Here is a 14,510-nt window from a genome sequence, read left to right on the forward strand (position 1 = left end):
ATAAAGATGTAATTTGGCAACCCGCGCTGGGAGTTTGAGTTTCTATAATTATACCAACCCAGCGGTGGGAAATCGGATTTTGTCGGGTTGCTAAACTAAATGGAGACCCGTTCGCGGCGTCATTTAACGACCGAAATGAGAACTAGCGGTGGAGATGCTCTAAAGCATCGAACGATCCGGCAATGAACAAAGCAGCATCGCAACCTTCAACTTATCCGGGATGGGATCTCCGACATCCGCAATACGCTGCAACAGCTCGGTGAACTGCTGCAAGTGTTGTTCCATGTCTTCATCTTCACTCAGCTCCAAATGCGTCAGCTTCTTGAGCAAGTACACCTCCGATCCCTTGTCGTGGTAATCCTTCAAGGCTTTCCATGCATCCTTGGTACTGGTACAACTTCTCACCAAACTTGTCTGGCTGTCATCAATACACAACCCAATCGTCGCGCGAGCCTTCAAATCCACCTTGGTCCAACCACTCTCGTCCGTAACAACAGCCGGCCTTGGCTTACTGATAACGTGCCATAAGTCCTCCCGAACCAACAACATCCCCATCCGGAACTTCCAGGATTGGTAGTTGTGGTTCGTTAGCTTCACGGCAACACAACTTTTCTGCAACGGGAACCGCCGGAAACTTTCGCGATTTAACGATCGAAATTTCAACCGATCTGCGCCACAAACACTGGGCCCATAACCTGTAGGTAGGCAGGGGGCACCACAGGTTAAAAACACTGTGGAAAATCGGATTAACAACGCGGAATAAACGTACAAATCGCGAGAACTTTTCGGAAACGTGTTTTTATTAGTAACGATCAAAGAAAGAACATTTTTGTTTGAACAAAGTTATTTGCCATTCTTTTGCTCTTGCTGCACTTTTGCACGGGAGTTACCATAGAGGTAACTCTAAGACCAGAAGTTCCCGAAGAAACGAGCTCAACTTTTCGGTTCAGCTCTGGTACTATCTTCGGTCCCAAGCTAATCGATACACCCCTCGAAACACAGGAAAATCCACGAACCCCTGATTTTATCTGTCAAACTTTCATAGCGAATCAAAACAAACATAGTGTAGTACTAGGATCTCGACTTGAATGGGGTACGTTAATCGATTTGCTTGGGACCAATAGGCTAGTCAAGTAAATTAAAATCGTTAGTTAGTACTACACTGCAACAAGACCAAGGTAGATGATTACCTGAAACGGTTCACTCACCACGCCGTCCAACCGGAGGCGTGACAGCAATCTGTTTTATAACTTTCAAGCAGAGCGATGCGCAACCAAGTGGTACTCGATTATGGCGCCTGGGTTAGGGAAAACGTTTATTGTTCTCATGAAAACAGTGCTAAAATTAAAACTTTTTATTTGTTTTATTTTTATAACGTTTTTAATTGAACATTGAAAATGCAGCAGATTTGTAGAGTTATTTCCTAGCGTTTGGTATGTTTGGATCTTAATTTTATCTATAAATGACAAAGTTATAAGCGTTAAAAACCTTACACCTTTTCGTGGCGGTCGCAATTTAAGAGTTTTGATACAACCCCTGTAACTTCCTGTAAGACTACGTCTACGTCAAAAATCGAAGTTCAAAACCGTACGAAAAGAGTCCAGTTGAGGATCTTGAAAACGTAATCAAGTCAAAACCAACCTATTTTTTTGGACCTGGATTTGAATTTTAAAAGCTTTTAGTCTGAATCATTTTCAAAGTGATACCATAGCTTTTCCGTGTACGATAGGCAACAATGTAAGCGGCAGTTGCGGTTGATTCAGTTGAAAGCTTAAATTGGTGTTTGTTCCGTTGGGCAACATCCGGAAGGATTCCTTTTTTGATCCGTTCATTGCAGGCAGTTAATAGAACTGGCTGAACAAACAAATTCACACTTTGACAATTTTTCAGACATCAGAATGCTACCTGCCAAGTTATTGTAGCCATTTGTGAAATTTATGGCTTGGATTTAATGGGTTTTTAAACATTTATGGTAATGCCTTCACCGTCGCCGTAAAAAAAGCTCCAAGCAAGTGGAAGTGCTGAATCTCGATTTATGCCTTTCCTCCGGCGTGAATCGTGTCTTATCTGACTCCAGATTGAAATGGAAGCAGATAAAGTAGTTCAATGAATGGAGATATTTTTGCATGATAACGCAGCACCTCGAAAGCGATTTTAGCTCCTTGAGAGGGATTGCTTGAATCCGGAGCGACAATCGCAGACCATTTGAAATTTCAAGCATTCTCGAAGCTCGAGTGATTTTCCAGTTATCATTGTCCTGATTTCCAACCTCCGGAGCCGAACCCAAAGAACCCATCATTCATATCTAATAACCATAATTATATCGTTCCGTTGTTTGTTTTTCTTTCCCAGGTAAGAGGCTCCCCTGCGCGATCCTGATTGATTGCTATTTACCTATTCACCTTCTGAACTGATGACGATAATGATGGTAGAGTTCCACCCGAGTCCTCAGGTCAATTGACATCACACACATACACATGAACTGGAACAGAGTAAGTCACCGAACTACCCAATCGAATGGGGAAGAGGGGGGGGGGGGGGGTAAGGCACCTACCAAAACAATCATAAAATCGTTACTAATTCAAGGGGCCGACCCGAGCGAGAGAGAGAGACCTGCCTGCCTGCGAAAACAATCCACCGGAATCGGCATCGGAATTGATTTCCCCAGTGGAGCCAAGGCACTGACCGGCCATCGTCGTTTCGTTTCAATTTGACGGAATTTAATTGAATTTCGCAACGGTCACATTCACGGTCCTTCGAGGGTGGTTTAGGGGAAATAGAAGGGGGTGGGGGGGGGGGTATGGTTGACAGTGGATGGAGAGTAAAAGTCAAACTTGTTTTTCTTTTCTCGGTGAATTTCACCCGAACCCAGCAATAAAGCGCTCTGATGGATTGGAGTTGATTTGATGTGGTGATGCTTTCCAAATTGGATTGGATTGGTGGTGTGGGTGGTGCTGCGTTGGTTGGCATGTTTTTTTTTTTTTTTTACTCTGGGATGGGAGGCTTTGGAGATCGCGATTAAATTATGCTGGGTTTTCCGTAAACTGGCTTCAGGGTAAATTGAGTGTATTTTTCGTTTGATGAAAATTAAAGGGACCCACAAAAATTAAGTCAAAATTTTAGAATGAAATTCAAAGATATATTTTGGAAGGGATTGGAGGAGATTAAGATGTGAGAAGTCGTCGATTTTTTAAACTAGTTAGTTTATTTACTAGGCTCAGTCATATGTGACACTTTGCGGAGCCAAAAATCCGTAATTTTTTAATTAACATTTTAAACAGCATTAAATCTAGGTTAGTATTGGGTACCAATTACTCGTGGCGGGCTCGAGGTTAATGGGTAACAATTTCGATTGGAAGGAGCTAGGTAGGAAACAGGTTCAAATGCTGGGTATCCAATAGACGTGCTCTGGAGGCGTCATTACCCGGTTCTGCACCTACATATATTGCTGTCAACGAGGTTTATTCTGTAGAGATGTGCGTCTAGCGACTAGTGGTTGGACATAAGTCTTGACATCACGCGAATGAATCCCCGACTTACATTCAGACCTTTGAACCACGCTCTCGAAGAAACATTTGGAGTAATGGAATGTAACCACCGGTCAATTACTTGTCATATAGTTTTGCCAACTTAGAAGAGAACTCTGACGTACTAATGGGAAAAATTCATCATGTGAAATTCTTCTATCGTAAATCTCGTCAACAAATGAATAACAAGTTTATTCATTTGCAGTCAAGTTTTGTGAAGGATTAAAGCTGAGCATACATAGAGCTTTAAATATTGTTTCATACTATTTCAGAGAATTTTCTAGAATATATTTGAGGATTTTTTTTCAGAAAATAAAACAGAGAAGTTGATGAAAGAAGTTCAGGAAATTTTTAAGAGTGCACTCAAGTGTATGCTTAGTATTTGTTTGGAATAAATTCAGTGTTTCTTTCATTGAAGAAATTTGAAGAATTTCATGGAAAAAAACCCGAAAAATTCTCCAATGAAATTTATAGAATACCGTAGAAGAAATTCAGAAATTCTAAGTAAAGAATTTCATGTTAATTATGTAAGTTTATTTTAGAAGAAACTCAAGAAAATCTTATCGGAATTTCAGAATATTTCTTGGAAGATTTTCTTAGATTTAATTGGAATTTTTCTTAAAGAGTTTAAAAGAAGAAATTTAGTGAATTTCTTGGAAAAAAAAAACATTGATAGAAATACATTCGTTTTAGACAACATACAATTTTCGACTTCTTAACTTTTTACAAATTTCAATAACGTCAACAAACAAATCTGGCCGTGACCAAAGCTTCGCAATTATCCGGACAATCTGCGGAACATATTGAACTGGGTTTAAGATTAAAAGTGCAGATCTCATGCAAATTAAAAACACTGGAGACGATTTGGCATAATCAAATGGACACTGTGACAAGAATGTTTGGAAAAATATTTCTGAAAAATTATAGAGAACGAATTTAGGGAATTTCAGCAGCAAACAGATATCATCAAATTTCCAGTAGAAATTTCTCTAAATTTTCTTCGATAATTTTCTAGAATTTTTTCCTAAAAAATTAGATAAAATTCTGAAATTTTATGGGAAAAAATGGTTAATGTATGTACAAAATATTAATCAACTAATTGTTGATCATAGCTTATTATTAGTCAAGGCAGATTGTTGATCATGTTGTTAATTGATGGAGCACAAATGATGTTAAGAAGTAAATTGTTCATCGGTGTAGATTTAGTGGAAAACTGTGGATCCAGGTCGATTATTGGTCAATGAAAATTTTGGATGAATTCAGTCTGGTTAACCAAGAACATTGATGATCAACATAATTTCACCTAGCGGTTATTGATCATTATTATATTAAATATGTTCATCAAGTAAAACTTATGATCAAAGTAAACTGTTGATCATGGTCGATTGTTCATGAAGAAACATTCTTGATTTAGGCTTTAAATGATGATCAAGACAAATTGATGATCATAGAAAATTGATGACCGAAGCAAATCATTCATCATGGTTGATTGTTGATCATCCATTAACAATGTATAAGTTCATTGTTGATCAAGTGTTAATATTTATCAAGGAAATTTGTTGATCAAGGCGTTTAATCAATGAAGCTACATTTGATCAGTCTTCACGTAAACATGCACGGCGCTGAGCGTGAGTTCAAATTTTAGAAGTGCAAGTTCATTCAGAGCGCGTGTTCTCTCTCAGGCTCATGTTTACACACGAACATCGAACTTGAGAGAAATGAACAACACCTGGGGATGAGCACAGCGTAAATGAACTCAGGCTTGATGTTTCGTGCTTGCGCCTGTGCTCGAACATCGGGGTTGCACTCGGAGGTTTTACGTGATGGTTGGTGTTGGCGAGATGATAATTGCGGTTTAACGTGGGTATTTTAAAGAGAGATTTTGTCCGGTTTTGCGACAATCGTCAACACCAATATCTTTCTGACTGCGCGTAGTTGCAATTAATTAAATTAATTAAAAATTGCTTTTAAAAGACTTAAAGTCAGTCAAGCATTGCGCAATGTTTATAGTGCAGTTCAATTTTTATTTAGTAATAAAGAAGGATTGATAGAGGAAGTGGATGCAGTATTCTGGAATAAAGGAATGTCGGACAAAAGCTGCACAAAAATTTGGAAAATGGTTGGTGGTTTATTCTTTTATGCTCAGTAATATACTCATTTTTTAGTTTCCATTTACTTAACCACATAAACAATAAAACAACAAATCGAATCAATCAGTTAAAAATCAAAATAACAAATAACCAAAAAATAAAAACTATTTATACAGTTTTTTGGAATTTGTTAATGGCAGCAGGCAGCAAATCACGACTGAACCGAATGGTCATCAAATCATTAAGCATTTGTGGGGACATTCGCAGCCGATGTTGCTCAAGCAATAGCTTGATTGCCGAGAAGCACCGCTCAACTGAGACCTGCGTAGCTGATGCGGACAATGCAATCGTTGAAAGTGCATACAATTGTGGATCTTCATAGCGTCGAGATTCCCAATATTTCACAATATCTGTGTTGACTGGAAGTCGACTTTTTGTGTTTGCCAAATCCAAAAGCCTCAGCTTCAGATCAACTTGAGAAGGGCTCAACCTATAAGTAGATGCTTGCTGGCACTCTTCCTCGAGTAAAGCCTCCAAATCGTCTTCTGTTGGGTTTTTGGAATCTTGATTCGATGTTCCCGGTTGCTGTTCATCGGATGGACTGGTATTAAATGTTGTTAAAATATTGCTTACTTTAAGAATGTGCTCCTGTGTGGATTAAATAATAAGAAATGGGAAAAGGTACTGTGAAACAATGGGCTTATATAAATCTCGTATAATTTCAAGAAAGATGTGGTGAATTTTATAAACGCTCGATTGATATCAGTTCTGAATAAATCGTTTATATTTTCATCGTTACTTTTCTCTTTGAAAAGTAGGCTTGAACGGAAAATAGATTGATATTTAAGCTACATATTATTTTCAAGGAAACTTCCAATGTAACTTTTTTTCAGTCGTAATTTATACTCAAATAACTTTGAGCCTATTTGAGCAGTGTTTTAGTCAAGGGCTTCAATTTTTTTTTCTTTCTTCAAAGTCCAAAACGCATATGGATGAAACCCATAAACATATATAATCACAGTATCACAGTCATTTGAAAGTGATTTAGATCAGAAAAATCATTACAAACCAAATTCCCATGTATTGTCAGTTGTCATCGATACTATTTTTTTTTTTAATATTTGAAACAACAACAAAAAATACTTACAATTGCAGCGAGCTTGTCGTCTGTCGTAACATACGGAGAGTCAATGAAACACCAGCGTTGATCGAATAGTAACGCGGCCCGGAATGCGTTATTATCCATCATTACTGTTGCTCGAGTGGTTAATGCATGAACAATTTTTTTCGGAAAACCTGTTGCCCGGTGGGACTTGTTTTAGTTTCAGCTGACACATCTTCACAAAATTATACACGTCACCCAAAATTAAGTCATCCGATTGTAGATTCTTTGTTAGACCATACACAGGTTCAAATGCACATGAAAATTCTATGACGTAATCCCAGTCGTCCTCTGTAAGCCGGAGTTCATCAAATTTGCAGTCCAAATCTTTATAAAAAAGTACTTTGGGCATATAGGCATGCAACCATCTCGTACATAGAACCCCATCTGGTTTCGACGTCAATTTTCGGAAGTGGTACTTTTGCCAAATCGAAAAATGGTTTATATTCGGTTTTCCGACAGAATTTCACTATTTTTCGGATTTTCTTCAAACTTTCGTCCTCTCCATTAATCACGTCCTTCACCACCAAGTTGATTGTATGCGCGGCACATTTCAGAGTAGCAATACAAGATTCGTTACCATGCAGAAAAATGCTTTCTACCGCCTCTAACATCTCATCCACTTCTTGATCTACCTGTGCTGTTTCATCGTTGGCAATATATTCATCGTGTTTCTCTTCTTCATTGTTGAACATGTCTTCATAGCTTAACTCAGTTTCCGAATCGAGAGCCATGTGCTGAGACTTGTTCAATTCCCGTACACATTTTAGCATATTCTTGCCATTGTCCGTAGTACACGAATAAATATGCACCACACCGGAATCATACAACTTCAAAACTTCTTCAACTCGCAGTCGCAAGTTTTCAGCAGTCTGGCGTGTGGTTATTTCCATCATGGACAGAGTTCGCGTTCGAAACTTGCCATTGACTAGAGTTCTCGCATTGATCCCAAAAATTTTCCGGTTGTGCCGTTGAGCACCATCGAATTCCAAAGAAAATAATCCGTTGAGTTCCTTAGCAATCATGCTTCGTATGATGTTTGCAATTTTTGGGATCATCGAAGCCATTGCTTCACCGTATGACGGAATATTTAGAGCTTTGGCGAGAATTCCAATTGTCGATCGAAATGCTTTAGAGTTAAAAAAGTTAAAAGGAACCGAGTTTATGGCAAGCATTTCAACTAATCCGCATTGAAAATCGACAGGATCTACTTGCACAGTTACGGTCTTCAGTTTCTTAGATGGAGAGGCTTCTTGAGGTACACTTAGTTGATCTGACTTTCGCTTGTATCCTGTGATTCCGATTTGCGATGCAATGTTCGGATGTAATTGGGCAATATGTCTCCTCAAGCTACTTGCAGAATCTTTGAGTTTTCCAATACATCCTTCAACTTTGCATTTGAACAGTTTTTTCATTTTCATCGTAGTGAAAATAGCGTGCCTTTATTTCTGAACTTTCCATTTCGATTACTTGCTAGACATGAAATCAAAGGTTATTAAATAAACATTAGAAAATATGATTTCGAAGTACAGTGCTATATGTACAGCCATTCCATAGCAAAACGCTGTAGTGGTTCTCAGAATTTCGTAAAAATTGGTAGTTTTGTTCCTTATGGTCAAATATTAGACCTTAAAATTTTTATTTTGTCATTAGGGTGACCAATTCTATGTTAGGGTGGTATCTTTTTTTTATATTACAAAAATGCATAACTTTTGAACCATTGCATAGATCAAAATACCAAATGAAAGGTAATTTAGTTTTTCAAAACAAAAAAATTAAAAAAAGGGTTTTGTATTAAAAAACAATTGATCGCATTTATTTTTTTATTGTTTTCATGGTTTATAGATAGAGATCGTATTATGATTTTATATTTTTCCTTAAAAGTATTTTACATGGAATCGCTCATATTTAGTAGTGCCCAAAGCAAGCTGTGATGGGTTCAAAACTAGTCATCTAAAATGATGCATTATGAATCATGCAAGCAGAACAATATACGAGGAACAGTAAGGTTCGTAGAGGACTTATACTCTCAGAAGGACAATCTTTAATATAATCAAGGAAGAGAACATTACAAAATGTCTTGAAAAATGTAAATTTATTACTATTCTCCTTCTTCTTTTTCGCATTTAAAGCAACGTAGTGTTCTAGATGCATTTTTATAGTCATTATTTTGAGATTTCGATGCCAGTCCCACTAGCATTTTCAGCTGCATATCAGCTTATACAGTCTTAATTTGCTTTATGCAGCTAGTTTTTGCCTGCATATGCTAATCTGCAGCTAAAATTGTTTGTTGGGGTACCAATGCAAGAATTTATATATTGTATAGCAGCAAGCACAATGATATCTTATACCCATGACAATCGAGAAAATTCTCTCTACTGGAACGAGAATCGAACCTCCTCTGATTTGGAAGACCGTGCCTTACCACTAGACTAAGTGGGGCTATGAAAAATGTAAATATATCCTTGTATATTAAAAAATCAGTGAATTATATACTTGAAAAAACCACTAATATTCAAAAGAAGGAAAAATTCACTAGAATACATTAGGGATGGTCCATTAATTATGTCACGCAAATTTGGCCCATTTTCAAACCCCCCTCCCCCCTTTGTCACATTTTTTGTATGGAACTTAATTTTTTTTTGTATGGCTCGTCACAGTTTCAAACCCCTCCCCCCCCCTAAATGTGTGACATAATTAATGGACGACCCTTTACATCGTTTGCAATAAATTACATTTTTTCGAGAATTTTCCCTTCTTAAAATCACATGCTGTTCTTCCCATAAAAGTAAAAATAATGTATATAAGTGTAAATTAAAAATATAACTAAGTAAACAAGTAAGCAGGTGCTGAAAACATTTAGAATAACACTAGGCTATCTGAGGCCCCTGCAGTCACTGTGTCACAACTGGTATCGCATAAGAATGTTATATGTTTGCCTCCGTAAATCGATGTTCCTACGTACCTCGACGGTTGTATATGTCATTAAAATAAGTATATCCATTCACACAAGAAATATATAGTGAATTCCAAATTAGTCTGACAAAAATACCAATACAACCCATAAAGAGCTTTCTTATATAAAGAAGCTCTCGTATAGAAATCACCCCTATCAAGAAATTTTGCAAACAATTAAGCACAAAGCGTTTTTTGGATGGAAATGGCTGCCATACGACGTAGTGCGCGGATCACTACCAGCGCTACAGCTAAATATGCTTCGGCTGGAATATATATATATATAATGTTACAGTCTTACTTACCGACGATTACTTCGTGGGATAAAAGATATCTGAATAGGTAACGCTAATAAATCACCACTAAAATATTTTCGCGTTCGTCACACACACCACACGTTTACCCGAAAACAAAATGTTAAAAAGGAAACCAGCATAAGCCAGGAAAAAGAGGAGCAGCAAAAAAAAAAGGAAACCAGCATCTGCGCTTGGGTGCGAACATTGATGTTCGAGCGCTGAAGAAAACGAAGTGCGCGCATGAACTTCAAACATACGCTCGGGCTCATGTTCATTTGGCTGAGTGCATGCGTGAGCACAGAATGAATGTTCTTGTGAGTACGAAAACTTATTTGCTCACAAGCGCGATGCTGCACTTTGAAGACTGCATTTGATCATAGAAAATTGTTCATCAAAGAAATTTTATTCTGGAAGCAAATTGTTGATCATGGTCAATTGTTTATAGAGGTAAATTATTGATGATAGCAGATTGTTGGTCCAGGAAGTAAATATTGGTCTTCAAAGCAAAGTAACCAACAAATCAAATTGTTCTTAGAAGTAAATTTTTGATCATAGAGATGTTGATCAACGATGATGGAATAATGTTGATGATCCAAATAATTACTGACGATTTTTTGCTAACAGAAGCAAATTATTGATCATGACAGTTCATTTGATGATCATAAATGAAAATTGTCGATCAAGGCGAATTGTGTATACAGCCAAGTTTAATGATCATGAAATGAAAGGGCCTGGCGTAGTGGTTCTGATCCATGCCTCGTACGCTAAAGCTTATGAGTTCAAATCTCAAATGACCTAATGACCATGAAATATTTTTCATCAAAACAAGAGATCGTTGATGATAGTAAAAATTGATGATGATCAATGCAAATTGTTGATGAAGTATTTTCATAGAAGCAAACAATTCATCAAAGCAGATCAGTGATTGGTGCATAATATTTATCAAAAGATGTTTATCGAAAACACTGATAAACTTAGCAAAACATGATATGAATTTTTGATCATGGTAGATCATTGATCAAGGCTCAAGCTAAATTATTGACAATGGAAAATAATTCTTTTTGAAAGAAAAGTGAAGACCATGGTCAATCGTTCAAAGCAGCAAATTATTGATGATAGCAGTTCGTTGGTCAAGAAGGAAAGTTAATAATCGAAGCATGTTGCTCGTCAAAGCTAATTAACAAATAAATCAAATTGTTCCTAGAAGTAAAAAGTTGATCATGCTGAACGTTGATAAACGGTGATCGAATAATGTTGATGATCAAAAATGATCGCATAATGTTGATGATCGCAGACGCAAATTATTGATCATGACAGATCATTGAATGATGATAAATGAAAATTGTCGCTCAAGATAAATTCTTTACACATTGATTATAGAGGTAAATTATTGATGATAGGAGATTGTTGGTCCAGGAGGAAAATTAATAATTTGTCTTCAAAGCAAATTAACCAATAAATCAAATTGTTCTTAGAAGTAAATTGTTGATCATAGATATGTTGATTGTTGATCATTCATTTACAATGTATTAGTTCATTGTTGATCAAGTCTTAATATTTATCAAGGAAACTTGCTGATCAAGGCGTTTAATTGATGAAGCTACATTTGATCATAGATAATTTTTCATCAAAGAAATTTTATTCTGAAAGCAAATTGTTGATCATGGTCAATTGTTTATAGAGGTAAATTATTGATGATAGCAGATTGTTGGTCCAGGAGGAAAATTAATAATCAAAGCATATATTGGTCTTCAAAGCAAATTAACCAACAAATCAAATTGTTCTTAGAAGTAAATTTTTGATCATATAGATGTTGATCAACGATGATGGAATAATGTTGATGATCAAAATAATTACCGACGATATTTGTTAACAGAAGCAAATTATTGATCATGATAGATCATTGAATATAGGGGCGACCCCGGCGTATTGGTTAGCATCCATAACACTCACGCCAAAGTCACGAGTTCAAATCTCACCCCCAGACAAGTCACGAATGACCCAAGTGCGTTAAAGTGACTATAATAAAAAAAAAAGATCATTGAATGGTCTTTAATGAGAATTAGCAATCAAGGCAAATTGTTTACAGAGCCAAGTTTAATGATCATAAAATGAAAGGACCCGGCGTAGTGGTTCTCATCCATGCCTCGTACGCTAGAGCTTATGAGTTCAAATCTCAAATGACCTAAAATGCATTAAAGCGACTATAATACAACACAACATTGATCATGATTTTTTTTTCATTAAGACAAGAGATCGTTGATCAATGATGATAGTAAAAATTGATGATGATCAACGCAAATTGTTGATGAAGTATTTTTTCACAGACACTAGTTATTGGTCAATGCAAACTATTGATCATTGGTGGAAATGTGTTTTGAAAGTTCAGTTGTTCATAAAAGCAAACCATTTATCGAAGCAGATCAGTGATTGGTGCATAATATTTATCAAAAAACAGTGATAAACTTAGCAAAACAATTTTTTACCGCATAATCAAGTTAATCAATATACATTGTACATTGACATGAATTTTTGATCAGGGTAGATCATTGATCAAGGAAAAACGTTGATCAAGGCTCAAGCTAAATTATTGACAATGAAAAATGATTATTTTTGAAAGAAAATTGATGATCATGGTCAATTATTCATAGAAGCAAATTATTATAGCAATAGCATAAAAGCATATTGCTCTTCAAAGCTAATTAACAAACAAATCAAATTGTTCCTAGAAGTAAATAGTTGATCATGATGAACGTTGATAAACGATGATCGAATAATGTTGATGATCACAGACGCAAATTATTGATCATGACAGATCATTTAATGATGATGAATGAAAATTGTCGATCAAGATAATTTCTTTACACAGCCTATAGTAATGCTGAAATGGACGATCCCGACGTAGTGATTAGCATCCATGCCTCTCACGCTAGAGGTCACGAGTTCAAATCTCATCCGCGGACAGACTACCTTACATGATTTAAAGCGACTATAATACACAAAAATTGATCATGAAAAATTGTTCATCAAGACAAATGGATGATCAACGTAAATTGTTGAAAGGGATCATTCATTGACAAATGCAAACTGTTGATCATAGCAGATTGTTTTTTAAGGAATCGTTAAGATCGTTCATCAATGAAGATCGTGAAAATTGATGACGATCAATGCAAATTGTTGATAAAGTAGTTTTTTTTTAACAAACAAACATTATTGATCAACGCAAACTGACGATCATAGAAATTGGTTTAGCAAGTCCAATTGCTCATAGAAGCAAACCTTTTATCAAAGCAGATCAGTGATTGGTGCATAATATTCACCAAAAGTTTTTTATGAAGAAACAATGATAAACTTAGCCCAAATGATAATTTTTGACCTCATAATCAAGTTCATCAATATAAATTGTGCAAAAACGTGAATTTTTGTTCATGGTAGATCATCAATCATTTATTTGATCATGGTAAATCAATGATCATTTGTTAATCAAGAAGAAATGCTGATCAAGCTGAATTATTGATAATGGACAATTATTCATCAAGGAATGTTAATAATCAATATAAATATTGATGAGTTCATTCATTAACAGATGCACACTTTTGATCATGGTGGATTGTTTCTGAAGGAAATTATTGATCAATCAATCGATCGTTGGTTAATGATGATGGAGAAATGTTGATGATCGAAGCAAATTGTTGATGAAGTGAGTTGTTAACAGGCATACATTAATTCGACAGTGAGCATGCATAAGGGCGTATACGCGATGATCGTTTCTCTTCAACGATTTTCTCTTTGCATTGCTACAGCTAAGCGAAACAGTTTTCTAGAATTTGTTCAATGCAGAGTTGTAACAGGTTGTATTGGCTATCAAAAGCAACAGCAAACGCACCAAGAAACGTTAATTCTATCGGATTTTTAACAAAAGAGAAAATCGACGAAGAGAATTGATCATCGGGTTTACGCCCTAATGCATGCTCACTGTCGAATTGATCACGGTTAACTGTTGATCATAGAAATTGGTTCAACAAGTTATTACTAAAGCCAAACTATTGATCGAAGCTGATCAGGCATAATGGCATAATGAATAACTAACGTAAATTGATGAACATAGCGAAATATTCAGCTTAGGGGCGGGAGAGGGGCGCTAGCGATTGTTTTCGGTTCATACAAATAGTTGAAAAATGAGTATTAACAATTATTTAAGCACCTGGAAGCTGGGGGGAGGGAGGTCTTAAGATAGCTCAAAAATCACCTTCTTATTTGGTCCCAAAATTGATGATCATAGTAGATCGTCAATTATTTTGATAGTCATTTAAGGAAAAATGTAAATCCAAGACTTGAACCTGGATTCTGGATCTGGACTTGACCAGAATAATATTCATCAAATTGAACTGCTAATAGTTGTGACTTGTTAATTACAGTAGATCCGTTGACCAATGAAAAATGTCAATCAAGGCAAATGGATGTTGAAGCTAAAGTAAAG

At 36.3% G+C, this 14,510-nt stretch overlaps 1 protein-coding gene and 1 pseudogene across 2 annotated transcripts in view; one reads left to right on the forward strand and one right to left on the reverse strand.

Annotated features, from left to right (window-relative positions):
* Positions 1–14,510, forward strand: part of LOC135698614 (5-hydroxytryptamine receptor 1-like) — a 272,267-nt gene that overhangs the window by 79,400 nt on the left and 178,357 nt on the right. The gene's annotated exons all lie outside the window — the stretch shown is intronic.
* On the reverse strand, positions 160–7,933 carry LOC135698589 (uncharacterized; annotated as a pseudogene).

This window comes from Ochlerotatus camptorhynchus, unplaced genomic scaffold (assembly GCF_037179485.1).
Source record: "Ochlerotatus camptorhynchus isolate MF236.1 unplaced genomic scaffold, CSIRO-AGI_Acam_v1.1 ptg000091l, whole genome shotgun sequence".
In the NCBI taxonomy this organism is placed as follows: Eukaryota; Metazoa; Arthropoda; class Insecta; order Diptera; family Culicidae; genus Ochlerotatus; species Ochlerotatus camptorhynchus.